Consider the following 17,372-nt stretch of genomic DNA (forward strand, 5'->3'; position numbering starts at 1 on the left):
CAATGATAAACTAATCAAGTTTTTTTTAAAAAGTGGGGGAATAGTACTCTATGTACTCTGTGCTTATAGGTACATAAAACACCTCTAGGAAGAAAAACAAGTGAGCAATAGTGGTTGGTTTGGGGAGTACTCCAGGTGGTGTGAGTGAGCAGATGGGAGGAAGAAGTGGGTGGGAAATTCTCACCTTATGTTATTCTATGGTTTTTTTCATTCCTTTAAAAGTTCAATTCAGATGAATAAAAAATAATATATGTGACCAGGGCAATATAGTAAAGATATTATTACACAGAGCAGAGCTTGACGTTCCTGTTTGCTTCTGGATTTTGCAGCGTGGTGAGAAAGCACCTGAGTGAAATCCGTCTCATGCCTTGTAGAAGTTCATTCTACACTTTTCAGTGTTTAAACCTACCATCTGGTCAAAAAACAGAGGTGGGGCAAGCAATCCCCACTGTTTTTCCTTCTACCCAGCCCCCTAAGGGGGGCCAATGCCAACCCCTTCTTCCATCTGTATGGCTCTGCCCTCTTTCAAGTAAATCCACTTCTTTTATAAGATCACTGATGTCAAGATGTGAAGAAAGACTAGTATCTCTTTTTACAAATAAAGAAACTAAAGTTCAGCAAGAATAAGTCACTTGCCCAAGAACATGTAGGCAGTGAATCAGTTAAAATATTTTTAGCTGTAAGTACCAGAAACCTGGATTTTAAGTACATTAAACAATAGAAGTTTATTAACCTACATAGCTAGAGGTCCAGAAATGAGGGGAAATTCTACATTTAGTTAATCCAGGGGCAGGAAGATGTCATTAAAGACTCAAATGCTGGCCGATCTTGTGCTTTGCGACCTCAGGATGTAGCTGGTTTCTCTCCTTATGGTCACAAGACGGCTGCAGCAGGGGTCACCTGAGGACACACTATGCAAGAAAAAGAGGACCTTTTTACTGTACATCTCTCTTATCAGCAATGAAATTCTTTCCCAGAAGACCCAGTGAGTTTCCTCTTACGTCATATTGACTATATGATTTATTCGTATGTCCACATCCAAACCAATTACTGACAAAGAGTTTGAGGCTACCATGGATGGCTCAAACCAACCACGGTTCATCCTCCTAAGCCTGAGGGTAGAGCCATCCCGCCTAAACACGTGATACCCCAAACTGGAGAGTCATTAGCAAGGGTGGAGTAACTGTTATATCTGTTCAGGTAGTAAGTGATATGTTACCTCAATACAAAGCTGGACATGATGACCTGGTTAACTATCATTAACAAAACTCAGCATTCAGTAAACCACTGCTGAGCACCCACTATGTGCAAGGCGATACATACAAGGTACCAGGGATTCCAAAACGGAGGCATAGGCCTTTAAGGCCCTTCCCACTGTAGTGAGGAACACAAGTAAAGACAAGCCCAACTCAGCAGGACCAGGACCATGAGGAACGAAGGCCCAGGGGACTGCAGGAGAGGGAAGAGGCAACTGGCCAGTCCAGAAGATTAAGGGCAAATTTTCAAGAGAAGGGATGCTTGCATGCTAAGTTGCTTCAGTGGTGTCCAACTCTATGCGACCCTATGGACTGCAGCCCACCAGGCTCCTCTGTCCATGGGATTCTCCAGACAAGAATACTAGAGTGGGTTGTCGTGCCCTCCTCCAGGAGATCTTCCCACAACGCAGGGATCAAACCCGTGTCTCTTCCATCTCCTGTATTGGCAGGCAGGTTCTTTACCACAAGCACCACCTGGGAAGCCCTTGGGCTATGAACTAAAAAGCCAGAGGAAACATTCAGGAAGGGTAGTCCAGGGAGAATGAGCAGTCTGTGCAGGAGCCTATATGGGAAAGACCACTTGGGAAACGATGTGGGTAGACCAGGGGGGGAATGGAAGAAAATGCTCATGGGGACAGGGTTGGGAAGAGGGCAAGGAGCTCTTCTGGTGAGCCCTGTCAATCAAACCTTTATCCAAGAAGTTGGGGAAGTCAGAGAATCTTTAGTAGATGACTGACATCATCAGGTTTGCATTTTACTTTTTTAATGTCTATTTTATTTATTTATTTATTTGGCCATGAAGGTCTTTGTTTCAAAAAACAGGTACTTTTGATCTTTGTTGCAGCCAGTGGGATCTAGTTCCCTGACCAAGGATTTAACTTAGGTCCCCTGCATTGTAAGTGCAGTGTCTTAGACACTGGACCACCAGGGAAGTCCCAGATTTGCGTGTTAGAAAGATGGGAAGAAAAAAAAGACCAAAAAAATGCAACAAATGGAGAAGGACCAATTAGTTACAAATAGTCCAGTAGTCGTGTATGGATGTGAGAGTTGGACTATAAAGAGTCCCTTGGACTGCAAGGAGATCCAGCCAGTCCACCCTAAAGGAGATCAGTCCTGGGTGTTCATTGGAAGGACTGATGTTGAAGCTGAAACTCCAATACTTTGGCCACCTGATGCAAAGAGCTGACTCATTGGAAAGGACCCTGATGCTGGGAAAGATTGAGGGCAGTAGGAAAAGGGAACGATAGAGGATGAGATGGTTGGATGGCATCACTGACTCAATGGACATGAGTTTGGGTGAACTCTGGGAGTTGGCGTGCTGCAGTTCATGGGGTTGCAAAGAGTCGGACACAAACTGAATGACAAACGGAGTGACTGAACTGAAGTGACTGAGCACCGGCCTCTGTCCCAGGCACAGGGAGGCCAGCATGAACTGGGCAGAAATAGCCCTGACCTCCCCGTCCTGTTGGGAAAATCAACATGGAGAACATTCTCCAAATTGGTAACCGCTGGTGTCAGTGGTGTCAGTGGAGGCTCTGAGGAGTAAATGAGATCCAAAGAATGAATAAGAATTCAGTTCAGTCGCTCAGTCGTGTCCAACTCTGTGACCCCATGATCTGCAGCACGCCAGTCCTCCCTGTCCATCACCAACTCCCGGAGTTTACTCAAACACATGTCCATTGAGTCGGTGATGCCATCCAATCATCTCATCCTCTGTAGTCCCCTTCTCCTCCTGCCTTCAATGTTTCCCTGCATCAGGGTCTTTTCCAATGAGTCAGTTCTTCACATCAGGTTACCAACTGAGAAAAGGGATGAGAGGTGTTCTGGGCATGGGAACAGCACGGATCAAGCCTCTAAGTGTGAAACATTTGACTTAATCGAGGGACTGAGTCCCCCAGAGTATCAGGAAATCAGAGAGCAGGGGCCACAGAGGCAGGAAGGAGAGCTGGGAGACAGCAGAGCCGATGCCCACAGCCAGGCTAAGGGGCTTACATTTTATCGAGAGAAAGGAGTAGAAGAAACACAATGAGGAAGCAGGAAAAGGGAATTGGAAGGCAAATTTCCTGAGTTCAAGCCATTTGACATCAAACTGCCAGTTGAAAACCCCAGGATGGGATTTCAGAGCATGAACTGGCCTTGGGCCATCCTACCCAGCCAAGGACGGTGTAACAGCCTTCCAGTGGTCCCACATCTCCCCCAGCCAGCTCAGGGCCCTCCCCAAGGTGGGCTTCAGGCCTCAGGGAAGACTTCACAAGTGAGTGATTTGCCCCAAGCACCAGCGGCAAAGGGCTGGCCCCTCTCCCAGGCAGCACCCAGGAGATCTGCTGCAGGCAGAGGCCATCAAAAAGAGATTAGCACGTGGCCCGAGACACCTGCAGGGAGGAGCCCCATCTGAGTCCCTGTTACTGGGTATCCCTCCTGCTGATGCTGAGGGCAGAAATCTGAGCTCTGTTTGGCAGGAGTCTGTTGAAGGGCCGTGTAAACACATTTCCCCTTTGGGCACCTTTGCAAAATCTGTGATAGATTTGGGTCTAGCAGAATTTAGAATTTTGTAGCCAAAATACATCTTCAGAACCTTTGAATCTCACCCCTTAACTTTAGAGAAGAGAAAAACAAAGCTTGAGAGGAAAAGTGACTTGCCCAAGGGCACAAAGCAAGTCATAGTAGAACATGACTGGTGTATACGTCTGGAGACTCTCTTCAGTGCTCTTGCCAAGGACAACAATAACAGCTAGCAAGTAATGAGCCCTTACTGTGCACTAGACTCTGTCCTAAGTGCTTGGAACATTTTATTTAATCTGCACCACTACCCCATCAGACAGGTAATAGCATAATTCTCATTTTACAGATAAGAAACTAAGGCACAGTTTAAGTAACTCTCCCAAACTTGCAGTTAGAACTTGAACTTAGGCAGCCTGCATTTTTTAAAAGGCCACTCAGAACTGCATATGGATGTCCAACCTCACCTCCTCCAAAAGGCAGAATCTATTCACTAATGTGGACCCTACTTTTTAGGTTTCGGTTTGTTTTGGACCTCAGGGGGTTCACCTCTTTTCTCCCACCAACAGTCTTTCCTCAGTCTGGGATAGCCAGTGGTCTATGCTGACAGAATACCAGGAAAGGATGCTAGCCTCTTTTCCTCCATGTTGAATAAATGCTTCCATCTCCAATAACCTCAAGCAGAAACAACAAGGTCTCACGTCAACATGTCAGCTGAGCCCCGGCCCCTTCCACCCCTCACCACCTTTCTGTTCTTGCCTCTCTGTCCCTGCTGACTGACTTACATGAAATACATCACCAGGTGTCCTTGTTCTCATGGGAACAGTGGGAACTATGACCCAGAGATTAAAGGAACAGAAAAGAGAGGTCAGGATATTTATTCCCCAAGCAACCTCTCTTTCTGGTCACTACAGGCTGGCTAAACCCCTCTCCTGCAGGCCAGCTGCTATAGGGGGCCCTTCCATACAGCCCTCTCTTCCTTGGGTCAGGTACCACCCTGCCCCTCACTACTTTAGGATTAAAAAAAAAAAAAAAAACTCCAACTTCTCTGCTATTAACTCCAAGGTTCTGCAACATCCTTTGTGATCTCCTTACCCAACATCCCGCCATGAAGAGTGCCCTCATTAACTTCTCAACACATCATAATTTGAGGTGTCTACTTCCGGACTGATGTACTGGCTATTCCTTGACCTTCTGGATTGCACACTCTGCCGCAACCCAGAAGAGCTGGGGCAGACACTGGTGGCACCACTCCTCCACCTTCAGCTCTCCCAGTCCAAGTGGTTCAAAGAGGGCTGCCGCCACTGCCTTCATCATGACTTGGGAATGGAGTTCTGCCAATGGAAAAACACAGGAGGAATGGTCCTGGTGATTGGTTCAGGGTGGGCACATGACCAGAGTTAGTACAAATAAGAGTCAGTACAAGGGCTTCTCTTCAAACTAGGGCAAGAATCTGCTCCTAAAACTAGGAAGAGAAGTACCAACCAGGAGCTGCTGGTGACCATCTTTCCTCACTGGTGGAAGCACCTGCCTGAAAATGCAACAAATAAAAAGGAGCATAGAGTAGAAAGAGAAAAAGAAGGAAAATCCTGAACTGATCATTAGGGCATCTAGTTTCGGTCCTTCTTTAATTCGGCACAACCCCTGGACTTTTCAGCAAAGAAAACCAACCCAGTTCCTTGTGTGCTTAAATCTATTTGAGTTTCTGACACCTGCAACTAAGTCCTGACTAATACAGAAGGTTTTAAGCTCATCAAGGATTTGAGATACAGATCAGGAAATCTGAGGCAAAAGCCCACACGTATGGGACCCAGCTGGGAGAGGGCTGCAATTCCCAGCATACCTAATAGTTCAGTACGTGGGCCCTGGAATCATCTTGTGTTGAGGTCCTTTAATGGACCGGAACCTGGTGGTCCAGAGTCGACAATGAGAAAGTGGAAGAAGGAGAGAGGCTAATATTTCCTGGGTTACGCAGCCGGCTTTCGCGTTCCAGGAAATCAGCCAGAAATATAGAGAGATAGAGAAAGAAAGAAAGACACAGGGACCAAAGCTCTGATGGAACAAAGGTGTTTTAATCAACATGGTGTGGGCATATATACTGTAGTTATTCTCAGCAAAGAGAAAGATTAAAATTCCAGACTTAACAAAACATAGGCAATCCATATTAAAGAGAGTTGTAAACAATCACTTTTACGGTTCACAAGAAGGAAGAGGGTACTTATCACCGTATTGAAAAACTAATGAAGGAAATGCCTGGATCCCGCAGCACCGGGAGAGGCCTGCCTCTCCTCTTAATTCCTGAATATTCAGGAATTAATAAGGAACAGAGGATTCCTGACAGATCCAAAACAGCTCACAGGAAGCCTCCTGTTAAATGCTTCCTGACAATCCTGCTTGGGTTTGAACCCTGGTGCAGCTATTTCTTGTCTGTGGGAGGTACCCTCAGTGCCTCAGTTTCTTCATCTGAATGATAAAGGTATTCAAAGCAATGCCTTCCTACCGGGACCATGGAAGGATTAGATAGACTACCCCACATGCAGAACTTTACAATTCTGGGCAGGTTGTAACTTTCAGTCAACATTAGGTCTTGCTGTCATCCTAAGGCACACAGGCGACCCCAGCTGGCCCCAGGCTTCAAGACTTCTTCCATACCCACAGAGTTGAGACAGCTGAATCCAGGCAACTGGACCAGCACCCCGGTCAAAAAGAATCAGGGGTCCTGGGGTGGAGCCGGTTGGAGAAGACTCAACACTGCCCAGCTCCCATGGGATTAGGATGAATGGGGGCCCCAGGCTAGCAAGCTCAGGGTGTCCCTGGTCCATCCAGTACAAACCTCAGCTCCAGGTGCTGCTGCAGAGCCTGCTGGAGGCCCCTCCCTTCCCCCACCATGACCACCACCAGATGTTGTGATGAGTCTCTTATAACCACAAGCAGCACCCCTCAAAGCAGGTACCAGGCCAGGACCCAGCCTGTATCGTGTCTGGGAGAGTTCATCTCCAGGCTGCCAAGCAGTTTATAATTGTGTTTGTGATACCCAAAGGTAAAATGGGACGTCTTTGGTCAGAAAGGAAACTATTTGCTGTTCAGTAGCTAAGTCGTGTCCAACTCTTTGCAACCCCATGGACTGCAGCACACCAGCCTCCTCTGTCCTTCACTGTCTCCTGGAATTTGCTTAAACTCATGTCCATTGAGTCGGTAATGCCATCTAACCATCACATCCTCTGTTGCCCCCTTCTCCTCCTGCCCTCAATATGTGCCTGGAGCTGGAGCAGGAGCCAGGAGGCCCAGGTTCCAGCCTTCGCCTGTCATGGGTTCCCTGTGGGACCTCAGCTGGTCCCTTCTCATCTGTGGACCCAGTTTCCTCAACAGTGGCCTCCTGGGTGGGAAGTAGAGAATGGGGAGAAAAGGCAATGGGTTAAGTGACCTCAGTGCCACTTAATGGTTCCCACTTCATGGTTCAGAAATTCCCTTTTACCACAGAGGCAAGTGACTCTGCAGTTTGAGAAAATGAGCTTTCTTCGGTCCTGGAGCTGATCATCCTGCCCTGCTTTTTCTGACTGTTGGCTTTCACCTTTCACCTCCTTGTGTGGCTCTCACTAACCCAAAGCTTGTAACCTTTCCTCCTTTCTTTTCACGTCCTTTGAGAGCAGATTCTAAGAACTCATTGGTAAGATTAATGAATGACCAATGCTTGCATAAGACCTTTGCAATTTAAAGCTAACTTTGCATTGATGACTTTATTTATCCTAAGCTGAATGGAAGATTACAGTGGCGTAGCCCTAACCTAAGACTTGTCCCTCTTGATTGTAATTGCTTGTTTCAGCACTTTCCTTGTGAAGTGAAATCTCTAGGACTGTGGGCACTGCTTCCACTTGGTTTGCCACTGTTCTCCCAGTGCTGAAACATAATCCCTGTCATAGAGTCCACTCTTAATAAATATATACTGACCAAATCACCCAGGCCTGTAGCTGATTGAATGTGGAATTTGAGAAAGAAAGAGGAGTCCAGGGTGGCTGGAGGATTCATTTCCTAGTGAGCCCACCAGGTCACTGCAGGAAAAGCACACTTAGGGTAGCGTGGTGGTTAAATGATCCAACTAGGATCATAGTAGCTTCTGGCATGAAGGGCAATGTCCAGGTAATGCTTTCATAAGGGCAGAGGGAAGTCCTTTGGGTGGTTTTTATGGAACGTGATCATTCTGCAGCCTATAACACCAAATCAGATAGGTCGATGGTATTTTGTTGCCAGAAGATCATCTGTGACAATTTAAGCAAGTTAGGAGAATATTTGGCTCAGATCAATCTGAAAAAAAAATGTTTCATGGAAGTTTCAAGAAGGAAAAAAAAAAAATGAACCCTACAGAAAACAAATGTTTCTGACCTAGGTCAGACTCTTTAAACAAAACCACATGAATGTTCAGACACGTTGGTCAATTAGCTTAAAGGAGCGTGCACCACACCTTCCAAATGCTTTCTTCTTTGGGGAGGGGCTTTAATTAAAAGGCCAGAGGAAGTCTGGCACAGAGGATGACAAATGGGAAGGGATCACCTTAGAGAAGCCATTGGCACAGAAACAGAGAAATCTGGGTTGGCTAGGATGCTCAACATTTATTAAAATTCCCCAAGTGTGAACTCACGCCTGAGTCAGACTGTCAGTGGGCTGCCTGAGGAGGAGAGTGGGGGCCCATAATGAATTCTACAGCCAGAAGCTTTACCACCAACTCCAGTTCCATGACTGAGGCTGAAGCAGGGGAGTTGGAAAACCAAACCTTGGATAGGGAACCTTAGGAGAGCAGGGTCCCAATGCAGAACTGGACTTGCCTTGGTGGAGTATCCCAGCTTAGGTGGTCTCAGAAAGGGAGCATGTTTGGGCCTCATCCAACAGCTAGTCTAAGGGAAATAAAGCTGAAGCTGAACAAATCATCCAGGCATTGTATGGCTGTACCCTAAACAGGAAGGGAGGCTTTTTGGGGGCTAGGGGTAACCCAAAGGAGCTACATGGGCCCTTCTTTGTCCCTCCATCCTATAATTATCTGTGCTCCCCAGAATTCAGTCTCTGCCTGTTTCTCCTCTCATTTACTCCTCTCCAGCTTTAGCCACACTCATGAGATCCAGACTCAGATGTCCATCGGCCTACTGGCCTTCTCTTATGGGATGTCCCAGGGGGCCTGTCAAACCTCTGTTCACTGTCTCAGTGACCTCAGGAAAATTACTTATGCTTACTGAGCTTTTCTTTCTTGCAAAATGGGCATCCAAATATCTGCTTTACACAATTCTTTTGAGATTAAATGACTTAATGAATGACACATACTCAATCCAGGGCTTACTCAATATCTCTCCCCTTCCTCCAGGAATATGTAGTCCCCCATCATGTTCCAATTTGTGTTTTGGCCAATCATTTGGGCTTCTGTACACCCTTCATAGGCAATAACCAAAGAGACTGAACTTAATGACACTTCTAGGGTTGTGTTCTCTGGTGATCCATGTGGAAAATGGAGCCAGGTATTGAACGACCCTTCAAATCCAAGATTCGCCAACCCAGACTCATTTTCCTACCTACCCTGCAGTACTGCTCATCTTAAATCCCCTCTGTGAGTGAATGGCAGAACCATCCATCCAAAACCCCTGAACTGAAAAGCTGGATATTAGCTTCAACTCCTCTCTTCCCAGCAGTCACCAAGTCCAGCTCTATCTCTTGTTGCTGCTGCTGCTGCGTCGCTTCAGTCATGTCCGACTCTGTGCGACCCCACAGAGAGCAGCCCACCAGGCTCCTCCATCCATGGGATTCTCCAGGCAAGAATATTGGAGTGGGTTTCCATTTCCTTCTCCAAGCTCTATCTCTTAAATCGATCTTAAACCCATCATCTCTCATTGCTCCCCACCTAGAATACCTCAGATGCATATAGGGGCTTCCCTGAAGATCCTATGGTAGGATGCGTATACTCAGCCAAGTATATGTATGGTTGAGTCCCTTTGCTGTTCACCCGAAACTATCACATTGTTAATTGGCTATACCGCACTACAAAATAAAAAGCTAATAAAGATTAGAACTCAAATCCTTCTTCAAACCTGCTATGCTGCTGGCCTCTTCCCACCAACCGAAGCAGCTAACAGTGAGACAGAACTAAGGGGAAGGCACTACTGAGGAAAGTAAGGGGAGTGGGGAGTCACTTAGAGGAAAACCACTCTGTAACAGCAAGAGGAGATGGCAAAAAGAAAGAGCATTTGTTAGGGGCAGCAGTCTGCCAGGCACAGACTTCAAAGTCGCCCCTATGTCACTGCATCTAATCCTCACAACAGCCTATAAAAGAGGTTCCAATTATCTCCATCTTAAGAGGAGGAAACTGGACACAAAGAAGTGAAGTTACATAGCCAATGCTGAAACTATAATGCAGCTGAGATTGCAATGTTATCTACCTAATTCAAGAAGGGCTGAAGATTTTGTGGTGGAGGCCCACAGCCACTGCCACCCTCAGCCAGATTGTACAAAATCCAACACTGGCTGCTGACCTGGGAGGATCTAGGAAAATAAAATGCCAAGTTCATCTGGCTAGAATCCAGCCCTACTCAGTGGCTCTGGAATCCAAGATGGTGTTTCCCTGTTTACACTCAGAGCAAAGGTATTTGGGGCTGGAGGCTTTGGAGAAAAGGTGAGACAGATCCTGGCCCCTGCATATGGAAGCACTCTGCATTCCACTTCCCACTTCCCCACATGTACTGCCCTGGTGCTGATCCATGAGTGTATCATACTTTAAGAGGGAAAAGCTGCAAAGATGAACAAGGAATAAAATCCAACAATACCTAAAACCCCAAGGGACAAGAATTACTGTCATTAAGGAGACTTCCTGTCACCTAGGTTGCTGGCTTGCTAAAATCTATTTTCTTTTGAAAGCCCTGGTTCAAATGCCATCTCTTGTAGGAAGCCACTCCCTGGAATGAATCCCTCCCTCCCTCACCTGGACTCTGTTGTATGGTTTGGAATTTATCATACTCATCCTTCAAATTAACCATACTTCTTCGCTAACCTGTAAGCATACTGACAGCAAAGAGCTTGCTCTCTTCATAGTCATAAAGGAGAATTAATGGTCATATTTGTTGGTGTTCTCCATGCCCACATGCTGCACATTCATCATCTCCTATAATCTCAGAGTGTCCCACATTTGTTTTCTCAAATGGAAAGTCATGGGCAGAAAGATCACTCATAAGGTCAGGATCCAAACCCAGATCCAAGACTGGACTCTTTCCAACAGATGACAACACATAAAGTATTTATTGAAAAAGTTATTCATTCAATATTTGTGAATTCATGGGTTTTGAATTTGTGAATTCATTCAAGCCCATCACCCTCTGTGTCAAGTAAAGCCAGACACGACAGTGTACCAGTTTTCTATTGCTGCACAATAACCCACCCAAATAACAATCAACACCACATCCTGTTGGTATCCAATAACAATCATTTCCTTTGCTCCCAGTTCTGAGGATGGGGAATTCTGGCAGGGCTCAGTGGGGACTCTCCTCTCTGCTCTGTAGAGTGTCTGTTTTATTCCTTGTGGCCTCTCTCTCCACGTGGCTACTCTGGGCTTCTTTACATGGCAAATCTGTTTTTTTCTGAGCAAAAGCATTCTGAAAAGGCTCGTTAAATCTCAGGATGTCAATTCTGCTGCATTCTCCTTGCCAAACCAAGTCAGAAGTCCAATCTAGATTCCAGAAGGTAAAGAAATTAACCCAAATTCCTCGTTGGGAGGAGGAGGCAAGGTCACACTGCAAAAGGACGACACAGGAGAAATAATCCACGGGGGTCTTTTTTAGCACTCTGCCAGATACAGATGGCAGATTCTGATCAGAGTCTAGAGCTGTGGGATTAACTGTGTGCACCTTTAAAGAAGGGGCTTCCCAGGTGGCACTAGTGGTAAAGAACATACCTGCCAATGCAGGAGACCTAAGAGACATGGGTTCGATCCCTGGGTCAGGAGGATCCTCTGAAGAAAGAAATGGCAACCCACTCCAGTATTCTTGCCTTGAGAATCCCATGGACAGAGCAGACTAGCAGGCTACAGTCCATGGGATCACAGAGTCGGACATGGGTGAAGCAACATAGCATGCACGTACACACCTTTAAAGAAATAGAGACAATTCCAACTCTAATCTGGAAATCAGAGCAGAGCTGCATCAGACCCAGGATTTTTCATGAGTTTTTTCCTTTCTGTTTTGGCCATGGTTTGCTGTGATAATTATCACATCTGCTTTACAAAGGTATTCACAAACATCATAACTTGTACAGTGATGGAGCAATCTCTGAGTTAAAACTTCTCGCCAACCAGGGGTTTTGTTGTGGCAGGAAGTCTGTTGGGAGCCCATCTCAGAATTGCGGGTACCACCACAGCCCTCACTGAGCACGAGGCACGAAACAGGCACCAGAATCAACTCTTAACTTAACCTGAGCCACTCTCTCAGATTCACAGCATTCAAAGTGACTGCCGCTGCTGCTGCTAAGTCGCTATAGTTGTGTCCTACTCTGTGCGACCCCATAGATGGCAGCCCACCAGGCTCCCCCGTCCCTGGGATTCTCCAGGCAAGAGTACTGGAGTGGGGTGCCATTGCCTTCTCCGATTCAAAGTGGACGTTTCATTATCTGGAAGCTTAACTAGGTGGAAAATTCCTGGCTGGGCAGGAACCAGAGGAGAAAGAGACCAACAAGGGAGATAAGTCACACCTGCCAATTAGTGCCTGAAAAGACACAGCCTGTCCTTATCCAACCTGCAGATCAATAGCAGACATTTATACTCAATACCCTCTTTAATGCAGGTGTGTGACAAACAACCTTTTCAAGTTCACTACCTGTGTAGTGAGCTGTAGGGGGTTCCCAGCAGATTCAGAGAGTACACTAAATCTGTAGAAGGGGTGGGCAATGAACAAAGGGGCTCTTCTGTAAGATGTGAGCAGAATTGAAGCAAACCATCAAGGGAGGTTTAGTGCCCTGGGGTTATCAGCAGCCAAGCTGCCGACCACTTAGCTAACTCGTGGCCCCCTGGGCTGGGAGGAACCCCTGCCAGTCACTCTCCTCCCCCCCGCCCCCCGCCCCCGATCCCATCCCCTGCCAGTGCCAACTATTGGCTGACCCCAAGCCAGAGGGCAATGAACCCATTGAAGCAGGCTGTTAGAGTCAGCTTCCCAAGGTGCAGAGTACAGAAGAGAATGGATCTGCAAGGACAAAAGACAGATAGATAACCAGCACATAGCCCCTCTGCTAAGCAGCATATTGTGAGTTGTTCCTAAGAACTGCACCCCCCCGCCCCCGCCTCCCTGCCAAATCATGCCTGCCTTGGTAATCTTTAAAATCCAGTTTCACCCGATTATGCATTTTGTAAGGGGAAGAAGAAGGACAGAACACTGAAACTAGTCCAAGAGACATCCCCTAAGTCTCGGTGCTTTGACCCATAAATTTTGGGTAGTTTGTGTTTCCTGAGGTGTGAAAACTCAATGAGCTCATATTTGTATACGATCCTTATAAAGTATTAAATATAAAGCAATAGACAGATGTGCTCAATTATATCAGACGGGGGTGGAAAGGCCACAGATGTGAAACCACATCTCCTGTGAAGAACACACTGGGCATGTCTGGACCAGGCCCTTCCTTTCCATCACAGCCCATCACATGACGTCAATCCCAGACAGAAGTCCTGGGAAGCTCTCACATCCCTCACAGCCACCTCCACTCTGACCTATGAGGCCAGCAAGGGGTCCAGGCCAGGCCCCTGTGGCATCAGCAATGACCGACTGAATGGGCCATTGGGAATTCAGTCCCTTGTCAGCAAGACTGATGAACCAGACGTGCATCAACGTCATCGGAGTTTTTGTTTCAGGAATACTCTCCACCCCAGAAAGGTCCCATGGGAGCATTTAAATCCACAAGGTTTATTTAGGGCACACGAAGTAAGTCAAGGATGCCAAAGAGCACACTCCCTGGGGAACTGCTGTGCAGAGCTGCTGGCCAGAGAGAGACAGACAGGAGTTGGCCAGGCCAGACTGGCCTTTCACATCCTCGCAGGACCCTCGCCAAGGTCTTGGAAAGAACAGATTCAGAATTAAAGGGGTTCTTTGTGATTTTTAGAAGACATTGGATGGGTATAGCAGGAATGGGGGTGAAGCAGCATAAGAACCCATGGAAATGGCATCAGGCGTGCACCCTCTTGACTTAAAGTAAAATTTCCATTTGACTCAAGAAGGAGGGGTGGACTTCTGCTCTCCTTTCCCACTGAGTGGCTCCCACTGCCCACAAAACATTGCCCAGAGCTCCTTAATCTGGCATTTCAGAGCCTGCCCAGCTGGCCCCAGCCTACATTTGCAAGTTTACTTCCCAATACTGTACTTCATAGGCTCACACAGTCTGGCATCATATGGTCATCAACGGCATAGGCTTCAGAGCTGATATACCAGAGCACTAACCTGGGCCCTGTCCCTTCCCAAGCTATGCGACTTTGGGTCAGGGGTCCCGGTTCCACCTCCTAAAAGTAATAGCATTTGCTACAGATGAAGTGAGATTATGCAGGTAAAGCCTGCAACACATTGCCTAATCCAACTTCAGAAGTCAATCAAATGCAGGTGATAACAAACCAATCTCCTGGTTGTGCTGTGTTCTTCACCCCACAGAATCCTACCTGCTCAGTCCTCTGCCAGTGCAGACCCACCCCAAGCCCAACACTTCCAGCTGCTCCAAACACAGGAGCCCCTCCCCTGCCTTTAACCTCCACTCCTTCCTCAAGACTCCAAGTAACCACACTCACCCTGCAAAGGCTGCTGCCAAGAGACAGAAATACTGCTGGATTGAGCCCCAAAAGACCCCAGGTCAAGTCCCAGACTTTCCAGTGATATACCACCTGATCTCTCACCTGTCACCCAGCATCTCTGAACTTCGGTTTCCTCTCCTCTAAAACAGGGAGAATCTACCCCCTGCCACAGGTGGAAAAGCAACAGAATAACATGTGGGAAAGGACTTCATAAACTTTGAAATACCATGGAGTATTTAAAAAATGAAACCATTGACTTTCAGGACAACAGTAATACTAAGCCAGAAAGACTAACTTTTTATGATCTGGTTCTGCAATTTCAGTCTATGATGTTTCTGCTGGAAGACCCAGTGAAAGTGAAAGTTGGTCAGTTGTGTCCGACTCTTTGTGACCACATGGACCATACAGTCCATGGAATTCTCCAGGCCAGAATATTGGAGTGGGTAGCCTTTCCCTTCTCCAGGGGATCTTTCCAACCCAGGGATCGAACCCAGGTCTCCTGCATTGCAGGCGGATTCTTTACCATTTGAGCCACAAGGGAAGCCCAAGAATACTGGAGTGGTAGCCTTTCCCTTCTCCAGGGGATCTTCCCAGTCCAGGGATCAAACCCAGGTCTCCTGCATTGCAGGCAGATTCTTTACCAGCTGAGCCACAGATCCAGTATACAGATTCAAATATACTATCTGAGCCACCAGGGAAGCCCTCAAATATACACTCCAGTTCACTGTCACCAACAAGAAGAATTTCCACAGATGCCCTCTGATCCCAAAGTCCTCCTCTGAAAAGTGTAGAAATAAAGTATGTTGTTGAAATGCTACTTCTCATTTGCAAGGTGCTTTTGCAGTTTACAAACCACCATATATCCCAGGGCCTAAGGAGCGTCAGTTAAATGAACAAGCCAGCCAGAGTCCCTGGCAGCAGCCTGGGTCACTGATCTCCCTCCAAACTAGAAGGGCCTAGAGCTTCTGATTACTTGAAAATCCGAGAGCAACCCAGGCTCACCCACAAAGGGCCAAATGCCCGTGGGAAATGGGATTCTTTCCAGCACCTGGTCGTATGTCAAATATCAAGCTGGAGTTCTGTAACCTGGGCAGTAAAGGATTGCTTCTGTTTTACTTCTCACCAAGTACAAATCTAGTCATTCTTCTCTCCTCTCCAGCTTACAGCCTGAAAACACACTGAGAACCCAGTGACCTACTCAAGCCACCTGTCAAGGTCTCCACGTAGCCTATGCCACAGTTTCCTTCATTTTAACCTCTTTAGCTGACATGTCTTAGGCAATGTCTAGTTCACAAGGCTTAAACTGTCCAGTTTCTTTGAGATAGGGGAAGATATCCAGGGGAAGTAAATTTATCTGTTAAGCACAAAAAGATTAGCTGATGTGTGTTTATTGCTACACAACAATAAACTGTGAGATCAGAACCTGTGGCCTTCAATGTTCTAGACTGCCTCGATGATTTCCACTTAAACAGTGGAAATCCTGCTGAGGTAAGGAAAATGATGGGTTTTAAAAAAAAAATTTATTGAGTTATAGTTGATGTATAATATTGCATAAGTTTCAGGTTTACAACATAGTGATTCACAATTTTTAAAGGCTTTACTCCATATATATTATTATTAAATACGTGCTACATTGCCTGTGCTGTACAATACAGCCTTGTAGTTTATCTATGTTTTATATAGTGGTTTGTACCTCTTAATCTCCTACTCCTATTCTGCCCCTCCCCACCCCTCCCTCTCTCCACTGGTAAACACTAATTTATTCTCTATTTTATCTGTGAGTCTGCATCTTTCTTGTCATAGTCACTAGTTTGTTATATTTTTTTAAATTCCATATACAAGTATTTGTCTATGTCTGACTTATTTCACATAATATCCTCCAAGTCCATCCATGTTGTTGCAAATGGCAAATTTTCATTTTTTTCATGGCCCAGTAGCATTCCAGTGTGTGTGTGTGTGTGTGTGTGTGACATCTTCTTTATCCATTCATCTGTTGATGGACACTTAGGTTGCTTCCATATCTTAGCTATTATAAATAATGCTGCTATGAACATTGGGGTGCATGTATTTAATATCTTTTTCAAATTAGTATTTTTGCTTTTTGTTTTTCAGATATATTGGAATTGCTGGGTCATATGGTAGTTCTACTTTTATATTTTTGAGAAACTTCCATTCTGTTTTCAATAGTGACTACATCAATTTACATTCTGATGAACAGCATATAAGTATTCCCTGGAAACTGACTGGAGTCTAGGAAGTTGAACTGAAGTGGAAAAACAAAAAACAATCATTAATCAAAGCTCTGCCCCTAGTTCATTGTGTAACCTTAAAAAAGTCAATTCCCTTCACTGAAGGTTATTTCTTCATTGGCTAAATGAGAAAGTTGGACTAGATAAGACAGAGCAAGTACATATCACCCTCACTCATCTACCCAAAAGCCCAGGCAGACATTGCTAATCAGTCACAGCACCCATTCCCCATAAGCAGGATGCAATGCATGGCTTCAGGCAATCTGTACAAGTAGATCAGACCCAGCACATGAAGTAAATAAAATCTGTTTACCATCTCTGAGCTAGATGATTTTTATCCGTTTTGACATTGTATAACCCATGAAGGATAGAAGCATGGAAACAGAGATTAGGAAACCTGAGGCCTAGAGAGCACCTGCCCATAGTTTCAGTGCCACTGAGAAAGCATCGCAAAATCTGAGTCTCCATTTCCTCATCTGTGAAGAGTGTCACAGCTTTATTTTCCTTATTTTCAAGATCTCTTTGAAGATGAAACTCAAAACAAAAACCACATAAAAGAGCTTTCTCAACGGAAAGTCCTCT

The 17,372-nt window shown here is 46.0% G+C and overlaps 1 long non-coding RNA gene across 1 annotated transcript; it reads right to left on the reverse strand.

The window, feature by feature from the left end:
- Nucleotides 1-698: 698 nt before the first annotated feature.
- On the reverse strand, nucleotides 699-5,836 carry LOC123334114. The gene is made up of 2 exons (XR_006551897.2): nucleotides 4,851-5,836; nucleotides 699-911 (listed from the first exon to the last, which is right to left on the reverse strand). It is a non-coding gene; the product is annotated as an uncharacterized LOC123334114 (long non-coding RNA).
- Nucleotides 5,837-17,372: the final 11,536 nt, after the last annotated feature.

Source organism: Bubalus bubalis, chromosome 6 (assembly GCF_019923935.1).
Source record: "Bubalus bubalis isolate 160015118507 breed Murrah chromosome 6, NDDB_SH_1, whole genome shotgun sequence".
NCBI classification, from domain to species: Eukaryota; Metazoa; Chordata; class Mammalia; order Artiodactyla; family Bovidae; genus Bubalus; species Bubalus bubalis.